Raw genomic sequence first — 13,883 nt, forward strand, 5'->3', positions numbered from 1 at the left:
CATCATAGAGCAATTTCTGAGTCACGCTGCTAAACAATGATGCCTTAGGCATTTGTGTTTTCATATAAACACAGCCTTGCCTATAGTAATAGGCAGATGGGTTTCATTATGTGAGCAGACATTTAGTAATACAGAGCATAGCGATGTACCAACACACCAGGAGTGTTAATATATGCGTATACTTCATAATGTGCAGTGTGATGAAGGAAACACAGATGTGTCGGAATTCTGTATTGTTGAGGTTCACACGTGATCCTAACACACATCACCACCATTCTGCGGGAATTGCAGCCTGTATTTACATGAACATAGGCATAAAAATGACATGCCCGTGTCAGGTTGTATGATCCAATATAAATAAACCATTCATCAAGCCCCCTTGCCCAAAAGTCACCATTCCGGCATCAATGATGCTGTCAGAAAAGATCAGTTTTGGTGCTGGAGCAATAGGCAACAGATCCTCCATTCATTTGAAAAGAGCATTGAAGATGGGTGCATCATTGCATAGCATACACTGAAAAAACCCACTGATAGTAGATTAGTAAGGTTACCAATATTCTACTATTGGTTTCCCTAACCTTAAAGGGACACTTAAGTCAAACAAAAAAAAAAAAAAAAAAAAAAAAAAGAGTTTTACTCACCTAGGGCTTCCAATAGCCCCCTGCAGCTGTCCAGTGCCCTCGCCGTCTCCCTCCGATCCTCCTGGCCCCGCCGGCAGCCACTTCCTGTTTCGGTGACAGGAGCTGACAGGCTGGGGACGCGAGTGATTCTTCGCGATCCCAGACACATTAGCACCCTCTATGCTGCTATATGGTATATGATATATGCTATAGCAACATAGATGGCTCTATTGTGGCCAGGAACGCGAAGAATCACTCGCGTCCCCAGCCTGTCAGCTCCTGTCACCGAAACAGGAAGTGGTTGCCGGCGGGGCCAGGGGGATCGGAGGGAGACGGCGAGGGCACCGGACAGCTGCAGGGGGCTATTGGAAGTCCCAGGAGAGTAAAACTCATTTTTTTTGTTTGACTTAAGTGTCCCTTTAAGCCTAGTACACACCTTCAAATAGGATTGGTCAATTTTATCACCTTCATGTAGCATGAGGTTCAATAGATATTGAATACTATGAGCAGATTGTGTAGGTAAGCTCTCATATTACATGGAGGTGGTAACATTGGTCAGTGGTTGGCCAAGCAAAATTGAGTGCTGGCACCAGACTAACAGACTTTACTCTCAGACTAGCCTACTACTGATGCCCAACATCAACCCTTCCTATCTTTAGCTAACACTGACTAGTTGCACATCCTGACGCCCATGCTATAGTATAGCCGACTGTTCATTCCCAATCAGGCATTTCCTGTATCGAATTTACGGTGCTGAAACTAACCCCCAAGCACTCAACTATACTACAACTGAAATGCTTAAAGAGAAACCGTGACCAAGAATTGAACTACATCCCAATCAGTAGCTGATACTCCCTTTACCATGAGAAATCTTGTCCTTTGCTCAAACGGATCATCAGGGGGCTCTGTATGGCTGATATTGTGGTGAAACTCCTCCCACAGTGTGATGTCCTGACCATGGTGCTGACATCACACTGTGGGAGCCTTGTTGCATTGTGGGAAATAACAGCTGTCTCCAACTGCCAAAAAAGCAAGAAGCAGCCATTTCCAGTGACATCACCTGCCAGCTGTAAAAAATTTCACCATATGATAAAGGTCAGAATGTAAATTGGGAGAGAAAAGATTTTACAATGGGCAAACACTGACTAAATCATTTATACATACATATTGTAAAAACTAAGCACTTTTGTTCATTAGATGATTTTCACTGGAGTTCCTCTTTAAAGAAAACCTGTACTGAAAAAAGTTCCCCTGGGGGGTACTCACCTCAGTAGGGGGAAGCCTCTGGACCCTATCAAGGCTTCCCCCGTCCTACTGTGTCCCATGGCAAACTCGCTGCAGCACCCGAAATGCAAAGGCAACAAACCAGACAGCCTGTGCAATATTTACCTTTTCGGGCGGGGGCGCTGTTCCGGCTCTTCTGATGGAGATAGGCGAAAATAGCAGATCTCCATTGGGTCCGCTCTACTGCGCAGTTTTTGCCTATCTCCGTGAGAAGAGCGGATACTGCACCTGCATTGGAGGCAAAAGGTAAATATTTACTTCGCCGCCTCTCCGGGAGGAGTTTCTCCGCCACCGTGGGACTGAGGAGGACAGGGGAAGCCTCAATAGGAACCGGAGGCTTCCCCCACCCGAGGTGAGTACCCCCCAGGGGAGTTTTTTCCATTACAGATTTTCTTTAAGAGAACAGTTATACCTACAGTATGAGGTGCCCAGTTCATACACCAGGAGAGGCCTGTATATACTTCCAACATAGATCAACTGAAACCTGAATCATTTAATGATTTTGAGCACATTCACTGTGTGAAGGTGTCTGTAAGCTGATGCCTGCCAACATCTCTAGCACTCAGATATGCTGGAAATACATGGCTGATCGCTATTACTTTGTACCTCCACAGGCTCCAAGCAGCACCCTCACACCTGTTTTCATCCTCCCCCTCTCCATAAAGCTGAGCAGAAAAGGCAGGTCAGCAGAGAGATGAACATGTTTGTATAGGGAAAAACCACAGGAAATGATCAAGAATAATTATTTTGAATGACCATTACTGCAAATATGTACATGGCTCAACTGTATTCTTACCCCTGCTCATCACGTTACCAACTTATGCTAAATCTGACACTCAAAAGCTTTATAAGGCATTTTCAATAATAATGTAAAAGCTGCAATTTATTAGCAAAATGCCTGGACAAAAATGAAAAAAAAAACCACAATAACAAAACAGGAAGAGAGTCCTGGACCTTGATATGGGTAGTTTAGACAAAACAACATTTATATTTCGCTTTTCTCCTGGCAGACTCAAAGCACTTGAGCTGCAGCCACTATGACACACTCAGTAGGCAGTAGCAGTGTTGCCCAAGAACACCTTACTGAACAGGAAGAGATTCAAACCCCGGTCTCCCGTGTCAGAGGCAGAGGCCTTCACCATTATACTATCCAGCCACTGCCATTACTACTCAAAAGAACTTCATTCAGTCCATATAACCAAAAGGTGCAGTATAATCTAAAATGTCTCAAAGCCATAAAAGCTCTTAGAACAATCAAGACCTGACTAGCCCTACCTGCAAATGACCACAAGTATCAAACTATCTGCAACCCAAAAAAAGTAGGAAGAGAACAATAGAAAAATGCTAAAAATAATATTTGTGGCCGCTCGATCTATTGGCGCAACAGTTCACATGGTCTAGACCTCACATAATACATAATGAAGGACAGGGAAAGAAGGTGAGGGGGGGGGGGGGGGGAGGGGGGAGTATCGTTTTTGTGGAGTTTTTGTGAAATGTGGTGGAGGTACATAGCTGAGGTGAACTACTCACATGGTTCAAGTTGCCTCCGGGCAACTCCTAGGAAGGCCTCGGAAGATTGTTTTCTGACAACTGGACCACCTATTTTCTTGTGTCTCCATTTGTGTCTGGAAAGGACAACTAGAGAGGTTCTTATTTTGCATTTTTTTGCAGCTTGTCAGATTTTGTAAGCACATGATCAAGAAAAACAAAACTTGTTGCGAGTTAATGAAGTCTGTAATCAGTATACTGTTTTTGGGAAGCCAGGTTTTACCCCTGTGATATTACCTTTTAATAATTGTATTATTGGTACTTGAACCGCTAACCTTGTGATTAGCAGGCAGTGACATTTACCCTCTGGACCATCTCATCCACCTATAATTGTATTATTGGATGCTACTTGTCGCAACTAGTTTTGGCTTTATTTTTATTCCTTTGCGTGGTCATCCTCTACACACCCTCACTCACTTTCAGTTGCTTTTCTCATTGTCATTTTGTATAACTTTCTGTATAAAATGAACACCTTTCATATTGGCTAATATACTGCGAGGAAGTGGTCATACCACGATACACATACCGAGTTATGGATTAGTTAAGGGTTAGATGCCGGCCTGTTGGAGGGGCTGTAAATTAGTAGGACAGAAAGGGGAAATAGTATTTTACAAGAAGGTTACAGTACGCTTAACAGTGTCCATTACAACGCAACATGTCAGTGTGAAAGTATCCTTAGGCCGCTTTCACACTGGTGCCTTGTCCTGTTTTTACCGCAGGCCAACGCTAAGCCAATGAAAGTCTATGGGGCCTTGCACCCCAACGCGATGCGGTGGAAGTGATGAAATCGCTGCAACCCCCAACACGAGTGCCTACCTATGTTACCATCGACTTGCACGGTGACGTTTGGCAAACTGGAAGTCTTGGAAGTCTATGCTGAAGCCTCTATTTTTAAACATTCGCATTTGGTAGTTTTGCGGCATTCATGTGCTTAAAGTGAACCAGTGTGTATTGATAAAAAAAAATGCTTAAAGTGAACCAGAGACAAAGCACCCTCATGTATTTTACAATGTATATCAGCGGGAACATTAGAGAAAAGACCCACCCTGCTCTCTGTTTCATCCTTCACTGCTCAGTCTGCCTGTTATCAGCCCTGATAAAATCCCTGAGTGAGCATTCAGTCTGGCTTTTGCTCAGGAATCATTATAGCCGAGTCTGTTTTCTCTAATGTCTTTTTAAGCCCAAGCCTGCCCCCTTGTGGCTCTGCTATAATGACTCCTGAGCAAAGCCAGACTGAATGCTCAGTCGGGGATTTCATCAGGGCTGATAACAAGCAGGCTGAGCAGTGAAAAATGTAACAGAACAGGGTAGGTGTTTCTCTAATGTTCCCACTGATATATATGGTAAAATACATGAGGGTGCTTCGTCTCTGGTTCACTTTAAGCATTTTTTTTTATCAATACACTTTCATGCAATTCGTCTCTTCAGGTGCAGGAAGTGAGCGCTAGAGACCTTCCTGCTTGGCCTGATGCCATAATGGGAATTACCGCATATTAACGGGGATTACCATGTATTAATCTTCAAAGGCCTTTGTTTGATGTTGCGGTGCAATGGGGGCACCAGATTGCAGTGTGGAGCCGGCCTTAAGGTTAGAGATAGTTTACAGGGTTAAGGAAGGGCTACGCTCAGGAGCAGCGTGATGGCTAAGGTTGTTAGTGCTAAACTTCAGGTTAAAGGGCCTACATAGTGGTAGGAAAGTGATTATAACTAAATAGTTACAATTCATGTCTGGGATAATTAGCACTGACTGGCCATAGCACACTGGCAATTCCCTATGTCACAAAACACCTTGTACTAGGGAATTGCTTATATGCCTTTACATTATGTTGCTCACTACTGTCAGTATTCCAGCTAGCAGAAGTACATTGCTCCCACTGCTAATGAGGCCAAAGTCAATAATGTATAGGCGGGCAGGCAATTCCCCCCAGCCATCAGGTCACTGAGCAGGTAATTGCCCATGTATAAGTGCCCCTGGGAGGAGGAAAGTACGTTGGTGTTAGGAATGTGTTTGGCATTAGGGGGTGGACCCTACAGTGGCCCAAGAATTAAATACTTGGCTTAATCTAGGCACCAGTACCTACAATATGTACATAGAGTGCCAATACGCCACCTCAGAGGGTTAGCCTGCATTAATGTGTTCATGTTCTCAGTGCACACTACAAAATGTCCTGTCATCTTGAAGCACCAGCTATGCTGACCGCAGTTTCCTGCCACTTCTTTCTCATGGGTTATTGTCTGAAGGCTGCCATTGTAGAGACTTGGGCTGCTACATTGCAGAAGCTGGCAAACAGGAGCAGGACATAGATTAATGGGATCCCAGCACAATTACCTGCCTGGAGGTCCATTAATATACTGCAGCCCTGTCGCAAAGGGCTTAACAGAGAGAGAAAAAACATAAAAAGAAAAAAAAATAATAAAAATTAATGTAAAGGTGGTGTAAATAATGAGTATTCTTTTTTACTGCCCAATGCAATGAAGCCTAGAATTCTCCTTAGAGTTAATGTACACTGACCTAGCTCATTACCTACTCTGTGTACTGCAGTAAAATTAATGTCGGTTCTTTCAATAATTCCTTTTTCAAGATTGGAAGCAAACATGGAGAAGTTGTTTAAAGAGAACCTGTACTGAGTAAAAATATTTAAAATAAACACACGAGGTAACTTCAAATGAACATTACATAGTTACCTTGCCATCAGTTCCTCTCAGAACCTCACCATTTTCTTCTGACAATAATCCCATCCAGTTCTGGCAATATTTTGTCAGATCTGAAATATATCAGTTGCTGTCAGTAAAATATCAGTTGCTGTCAGTTATAGCTGAGAGGAAAACTGATGTACCAGGTAATGTCCATGTTTCCCTATGGCTCAAGTGGGCGATGTTACAGTTTAACTGTGTGCTGACCAAAAAGCTGTTATGGGTAATGGCCATTTTCAAAATGGAGGCCGGAAAATTCCCTTGATCACAGTGAACAAACAGGATGCGAGACAGGAGAAAGACACTGAGGAGTAGACTACATGGAAGGTAAGTATGACTTGTGTATGCTTACTTTGACTTTTAATTTTCAGTTCAGGTTTTCTTTAAGGTAAACAGTTATAATAATTTTATTCAACAGATGAACCCTGATAAGTATCTGAAAAATCTGGATTTCCCTTGAAAAATTCAGATGGTGGGGCCAGAATTTGAATCCACGGGCCCATCGCTCCTTGTGTCAGCAGGCCAGGCTGAGGGTGGGCCCATCGCTCCTTGTGTCAGCAGGCCAGGCTGAGCCCATCGCTCCTTGTGTCAGCAGGCCAGGCTGAGGGTGGGCCCATCGCTCCTTGTGTCACTAGGCCAGGCTGAGGGTGTGCCCATCGCTCCTTATGTCACTAGGCCAGGCTGAGGGTGTGCCCATCGCTCCTTATGTCACTAGGCCAGGCTGAGCCCATCGCTCCTTGTGTCAGCAGGCCAGGCTGAGGCTGGGCCCATCGCTCCTTGTGTCACTAGGCCAGGCTGAGGGTGTGCCCATCGCTCCTTGTGTCACTAGGCCAGGCTGAGCCCATCGCTCCTTGTGTCAGCAGGCCAGGCTGAGGGTGGGCTCATCGCTCCTTGTGTCACTAGGCCAGGCTGAGGGTGTGCCCATCGCTCCTTGTGTCACTAGGCCAGGCTGAGGGTGTGCCCATCGCTCCTTGTGTCACTAGGCCAGGCTGAGGGTGTGCCCATTGCTCCTTGTATCAACCGGCCAGGCTGAGGGTGGGCCCATCACTCCTTGTGTCAGCAGGCCAGGCTGAGGGTGTGCCCATCGCTCTTTGTGTCACTAGGAGAGGCTGAGGGTGTGCCCATGTGTGCTTTGTGTGTACTAACCCTCAAACCCCCATGTGTGCAGCTACCAAACTCTCCTTCTGCCCCCCTTCCATATCTTGCAAAACAGTCACAGCGGAGCTTCATACTTCCCTCCTCTGTGTAGCCACCATGCAGCATCGCCTTGCGGCTCCCAATGCCTGTCATGTGACGGGAGCCGCAAGATAAGCTACATGATGGGTACACAAAGGAGTGGCCTGTCTCACCACTGAGAAGAGGTACAGTATAAAGTTCCTGCTGTTACTCTGCACCCCAGGTCCAAGAGTGTAGTGGGTTCTATTATGTCCCTGCATAAATACATACTTGACAAATCTTGCATACTTGACAATCTTGCCACCATGAAGCTGAAACTCAGTAGGTTTTTAAAGAGGAGCTGTTAGGTATAGGGTCTCAGAGAAAAAAAACATATCAGTAGCTAAATATTGGCTGTACTTACATTACACATGCATTTCACTGTCCACGTTTGGATTTCACAGAATTTTTATTTAGTATTTGCAGAGAATGAAGCTCCTGACAGCTCATGGCAGGTTCCATGTTTGTCTGTCTTGTATGAAGCCAATTGTGATGTAATATCCTCCCTTTCCTTGCTTCCTGATGATTCGACTCACAAAAAAGATCAGGATCAAAGATCCTAATGGTTCTTGATCCGGGCAACACTACTGTGCAGTGAATATTAATTAGCCATGTGGCTAGGAACAATAGCGGACTCACGCAGTATACTCTAACTGAACATGTGCCCTGTGAACAGCACATTGATATTTCAGTGCTGTGAGTTTAGGCTGCTGTTACAAGCGGCTGTAACATGAGCCTGTAACTTCCCACTGTGAAATCAGCCTTAGGGCGGCATAGGGAAATGAAGGGGAGGACCAAGGGAGTGCACTGGGGAAAAGAAGCAGCCCCAGAATGCTTTGCAGTATCTGTTATGCGTCCTGCTGGCCGCCTTAGGAGATTGGGAATAACAGCCTTGCTGTTCAGCAAACATCAAAGTAAGAGAGATTTTTAACTTCAGTATTGCCTTTTTGGCTTCCTTCTAAACGGTTTAACACAGGAGAATAGAGGTTTAAATTAGCTTTTGCAACCTGACAGTTACTCTTTAACATATTGTGGAATCCATGACAAAAAACATGGCTTCCAAAGCCTGCCCTAAAGTACCCTCAGCAGTGCATGTTTTGTGTCTATACTAATGCTTCAACTACTATAATTATAAACACACAAAGTACACAAAACATGCATGAAGTAGTGCAATAAAATTAGGAAGCACATTATAAATCGGTTTAATGTGAATGGCCACATTCAAAGCAATGGGTTGCGTGCTGCCAGGCAGTAATTTTTTCCTTAAGAACGCAACACGAGCAATGTGAATGGGACCTTACAATAACAGTAATAACAATAACATTTTGAACTAATATTTAAGAGTACAAAATACAATATTATGTAAAGAGCCATCAGAACAAAAATATTTGGCTACTTCATTGAATGAAAAAATAAATAAAAAGGATGCTTGGCTGTGAAATAACCATCTTACACAGCGCAAAAACTAAGAACAAACAGCATGATGTTCACATCAAGTTCTCAAGAAAAACAAACCTTAAATGTATTTAACATATTTTCTTGTGTCAAACAGGATACAGGGAGCACAAACTGGCAATTTGCAAGTAGTGGTGCTTGTGTGTAGGAGCTTGTGGACAGTGGCGCACCAATAAGGGGATGCAGAAGTTGCAACTGCACCCGGACCCTTGGGCCGGAGGGGCCCACTAGGTGCTTTGCTGCTAATGATCTCACCTCTATATGTCCTCTGACTTGTGGTCATTATTAGCACCCATTACATCTCTGACACTGTGGCTGTCCTTCAGGGGCTTTGTTCCACCATATCAATCGTTATATATAGAGTGCTTAACCTCCCTGGCGGTATGATTATTTCCAGATTTTTCAAAAAGCGGTGCAATTTTTTCACAAGCTTTCAGACCCTAAAAACCATACCGCTTGATAGATCTGCAGCAACCCTGCACATTCCACACCTCCAATGGGTCAAACTCGGGATTACTGCTCAGAGCTGCGGATTTCCGTCCGAGCCTGACTCGGGGTTACCGCTAGGGAGGTTAAAGTGGTTCAATGTAAAAACGCGCTGCTCATGGAGAAGCATGTGATAGCTTGATCAGGTGCCTTTTTTCAGGCTCTGATTTGCTGGTCGGGGTCATGAGCTAGCAGGTAGTGATCTGAGCAAATCACCTTAAGTGTCAGAGCAACGGTTACTGATACTGCCCCACAGAATGCTCCCACACATATGCAAACACACATCAGCTGAAAGCATTTATACATATACATTCATGAGGCGGTGTATCACCTATAGTCGGTCAGGGAATTGCAGGTAACATAGGTTGAGGCTGTATGCAAGTAGCACATACACACACACAGAGTGTGTGTGTGTGTGTGTGTGTGTGTGTGTGTGTGTGTGTGTGTGTGTGTACACACACTTACTTACTTACATCTCCCAGCATCCGCACAAATAGATGGATATTACCTATACATATACATGTCTCCAAGGTGTATGTATGTATGTATGTATGTATGTATGTATGTATGTATGTATGTATGTATGTATGTATGTATGTATGTATGTATGTATGTATGTATGTATGTATGTATGTATGTATATATATATATATATATATATATATATATATATATATATATATATTTTATTCCCTCCCCTGCAGGGAATACATAGCACTGCATAGAGAGAATTTCCCTCTTTCCCGATCATAGAAAGACCCACATCCCCTCCCCTCTTCCAGCTGAGATTAGGTAATAGAATTTTCTTCATCCTTTCTGTATGCTGGAACGCCACGATAAGGTGATAATCTCCCTGAGCCCATCACGCTTGTGATCCCAGGTGTTCAGCGCTGCCAGCTGCGTACACCTCAAAGGGCTCCTGAGTCATCCTGTCTGCACAGGAGAGGAACTGAGAAGGGGCTGCAGGACAGATGCTATCATTCAGCACCATGGACAGGGGTGACTGCACTATGTAACCAGGCAGCTTATCAGCACCATGGACAGGGCTGACTGCACTATGCAGAGCAGACACTATAGTTTAGCACTATGAACAGGGGTGACTGCAGGGCAGATGCCATCATTCAGCACCATGGACAGGTGTGACTGCAGGACAGATTCTATCATTCAGCACTGTGGACAGGGGTGACTGCACTATGTAACCAGGCAGCTTATCAGCACCATGGACAGAGGTGAGTGCACTATACAGGGCAGACACTATTGTTCAGCACCATGGACAGGGGTGATTGATATGTGCAGGACAGATGCTATTCAGCACCGTGGACAGGGGTGACTACACTATGCAGGACAGTATCATTCAGCACCATGGACAGGGGTGACTACGCTATGCAGGACAGTCTATCATTCAGCACCATGGACAGGGCTAACCACATTATGTGAACAGGAAGATTATCAAATGATCATGCAGCACAGTGTACAAATCTGTGTACAGCTATTGTACGCAGTACTGGCTTTATCTATATGTTGTGATCTATCAGTATATCTTCTAAATTCATGAGTTCCTGTCTGCACACTCGGCTCTGGAGGATTATGCTAACAGTATTATCAGATTGCCGCTGTGGGTGGCGGCCACGGCTGCAGTTTAAAGAGACAGTCTGCCAATGTGCATCAACTGAGCATATGTTTACGGTGTTTGATTGCACATTGTGCCCGTACTGATCGTAAACAAGCTGGAGCTCAGTTTTTACCTATTGAGGACACGTGATTTATACACCCCCCCCCCCCCCCCCCCCAGGCGATTTTTTACAATTCAGCACTTTGGCACTTTAACGATTTATTGCTCAGTCATACAACCAGGCACCCAAATGAAATTTACCTTCTTTTCTTGCCACAAGAGCATTTTTTGGTGGTATTTGATTGCTTCTGAGATGTTTTTGTAATTATTTACAACAAATTTTTCAATAAAAAAATCCTATTTTTTTTTTATTATTCCCCCCCCCCCCCCTTAAATTAGCCCCGACTATGATTAATACACTACCTCAGCCTATGTATTGGATTAGATTGTGAGTGACTCCAGGGGACAGTTAAAGTGGAGGTAAACTTTTACTCATTGCATAATTGTGTTCCTTTCATATAGTTTACAGGGCATTCCTCAAGCCAAATACTTTTTTATTTTGTTTTAATACTGTAATTCTCTATAAACTAAAAAAGCCTCCCCCACAGCTTTTCAGAGTGCCTTGGCACTAGCAAGGGCTCATGGGAGCTCAGTCTGGGCAGGAGGAGGGGGAGGTGTTACTAGCCAGAGATTTAAGAGGCAGAGGGGAGGAGGGGGAATTAGGTTTTCACAGGCTGAGGGCTGGAGATGCAGATCAGCTTGCCTGTGTGTAAATGTTTACAAATAGAACATGGCTGCCCTCATTGTGTCACAGGAAGAAATAATCATATTCTGTTGAAGCTGTTTGCAGCTAGATTTGCTGTGTAAACTATCTAAACTTTACATAAGATATATAGACAAGTTACTTGCTATAGTTAGTTTTCCATCTCGGATCAGCTTTAAGCTTTCCTCTGTACAGTGCTGTGCACATGTTTATTGTGTTTTTTTTTTCATTTCAGCCTGCCAGCTCCAATCACGGCTGGCAGGCTGATGATGGATCCCCACTGTGTCACAGCAGGAACCGCACGTTCCCTCCTAATGCCGCCCACCGAACTTTGACACCAATCAGCGTTAGGCGGTCCCCAGCATGCCACTCTCCTATTGCCGACCGGCATTATGCGGTCTGGAGGTGGTTAATAAGGTGTTTTGAGGCCATTGCTTCTGCTTCTCTAAACTCATTAGAATAGCTCTGTTGAACCGCTAAGGCTGGGTTTTCACTGAATGAGTTGCTGTCATCTATAAAGGCAGCAGATAACTGATAAGAAGGATTTTTCCATATGTCTCTATAGGCCAGTTTACATCTATGCATTGTAAAAGATGTAAACTGGAAACCGTGGAAAATTCCTTCTCATCACTTACAGCTGAAATCAACTGATTCAGGGTAATCACAGCATAATAATAAGGGATGGTCAATATGATGCAAACAATTCTGAGTCGATGCGGGATTATGCAAAATTTGTATGTAAATGTATGCAGCTTGAAAATGAAATGGAACAATAAAATGCCACCTCGGGTTAATTTAATTGGTCTATTTTCAAGCTGCATAAATCTGCATAAAATATTTGCATAATCCTGCACCTACTCTGAATTAGTTACAAATCTTTGACCATTCCTACAAATAACATTTGCAAACAATGAACAGGAGTGTAGGGGCTCCTCTTGGTTGATCATTTTCCAGTGTAAATATTGGCAGAGATAAGCTTGGATTTTAGAACAAAATTAAGGAAAATGTGGATGGTGCCACTGCTGATACCCCTGATGATGGCAGGATGCCAAATCCAGTCAGGTTGAGAGCGGGCAAGATCCCTAAAGGTTGCATTTAGGAAAAGTGTGGTCGTACCACTGTGGTGGCAAGTGATTGCAGCCAATGGGTCTTAAAGGAGTTAGGACCCACAGAAGTGAGTGCAATTTTTATCTCGTTACTGACCATTTATTTATTGAAGCTGGATTGTTTATTCCACACTAATGCTGGGAATACACGGTACGTTTATTCCCGCATAATCGAGCCGCTGATGGCTCAATTGATAATTTCTGACGTGCCCGATACCCCGCTAGATCGATTTTGCGCTCGATACCGGCGGGCAGGACAAAAGAAGAAACGAGTGGAAGATAAGGAAGCGCCCGCGGGAACGAGCTGGAATCGAGCCAGCGGCTCGATAATGCGGAAATAAACGTACCGTGTATTCCACACTAAGGGAGTTTCCCGTTTATCTCTTTATCTTCCTGTATGCTTGGATGAAAGCTGAATCGTGGCTACAGTGTTGAGAGGAGGAGCAATCTCCCAGGATCAGTGTGTGTTCATATCATGATAGCTGGTGGAATTCTAGCATTGCAGAATATATACTATTAGCTGGACAAGACTATGGCCCAGTGCACACCAAAAACCTCTAGCAGATCTGCAAAACGCTAGAGGTTTTTGAAGCAGATTTCAGAGCGATTCTAGGCACGTTTTCTACACATGCCAAGCATTTTTTTGAGCATTTTTTTGTATCAGATTACAAATCTTGTTACAGTAAAAGCTGTTACTACTCAGCTTCTGTAACAAAAACGCCTGGAAAACCGCTCTGATCTAACGTTTTTCAGAGCGGTTTTCCACTTTCCTATACTTTAACATTGAGGCAGAAATGCCTCAGAAATCTAAAAGATGCTGCAGTCCCCGAGTTTGCTTTTGTGGAAAAAACGACCCGCTCTGGTGTGCACCAGAACATTTACTTTCACTAGCCAAGCGGTTTTCCCCCTGCAAGTGTTTAAAAAACGCTTCAGAACCGCTCTGGTGTGCACCAGCCCTATATCTGGGATTTGATCTACCTGTGTGCAGCAGGGCAGTTTGATTACCACTGCAGGGCACCTAAGCGCGTATTCTCTTCGATCTACTGGTGCCACTACTCCTTATAAAAAGAACCTCTTCTCTGCCCTTTGTGTTGACTCTC

At 44.2% G+C, this 13,883-nt stretch overlaps 1 protein-coding gene across 5 annotated transcripts in view; it reads right to left on the minus strand.

Annotated features, from left to right (window-relative positions):
* Window positions 1-13,883, minus strand: part of LOC137528929 (leucine-rich repeat and fibronectin type III domain-containing protein 1-like protein) — an 874,345-nt gene that overhangs the window by 819,488 nt on the left and 40,974 nt on the right. The window contains exons 1-2 of one of the 5 annotated variants that reach the window (XM_068250707.1): window positions 6,138-6,180; window positions 3,435-3,529 (exon numbers count right to left, since the gene is read on the minus strand). The exons of the other annotated variants lie outside the window; for them this stretch is intronic. The gene's annotated coding sequence lies outside the window, so the exon portion shown is untranslated. Of the gene's footprint in view, window positions 1-3,434; window positions 3,530-6,137; window positions 6,181-13,883 lie in introns of those variants that run through there. 5 annotated transcript variants of the gene reach the window in all.

The sequence above is a fragment of the Hyperolius riggenbachi genome, chromosome 8 (genome assembly GCF_040937935.1).
Source record: "Hyperolius riggenbachi isolate aHypRig1 chromosome 8, aHypRig1.pri, whole genome shotgun sequence".
In the NCBI taxonomy this organism is placed as follows: Eukaryota; Metazoa; Chordata; class Amphibia; order Anura; family Hyperoliidae; genus Hyperolius; species Hyperolius riggenbachi.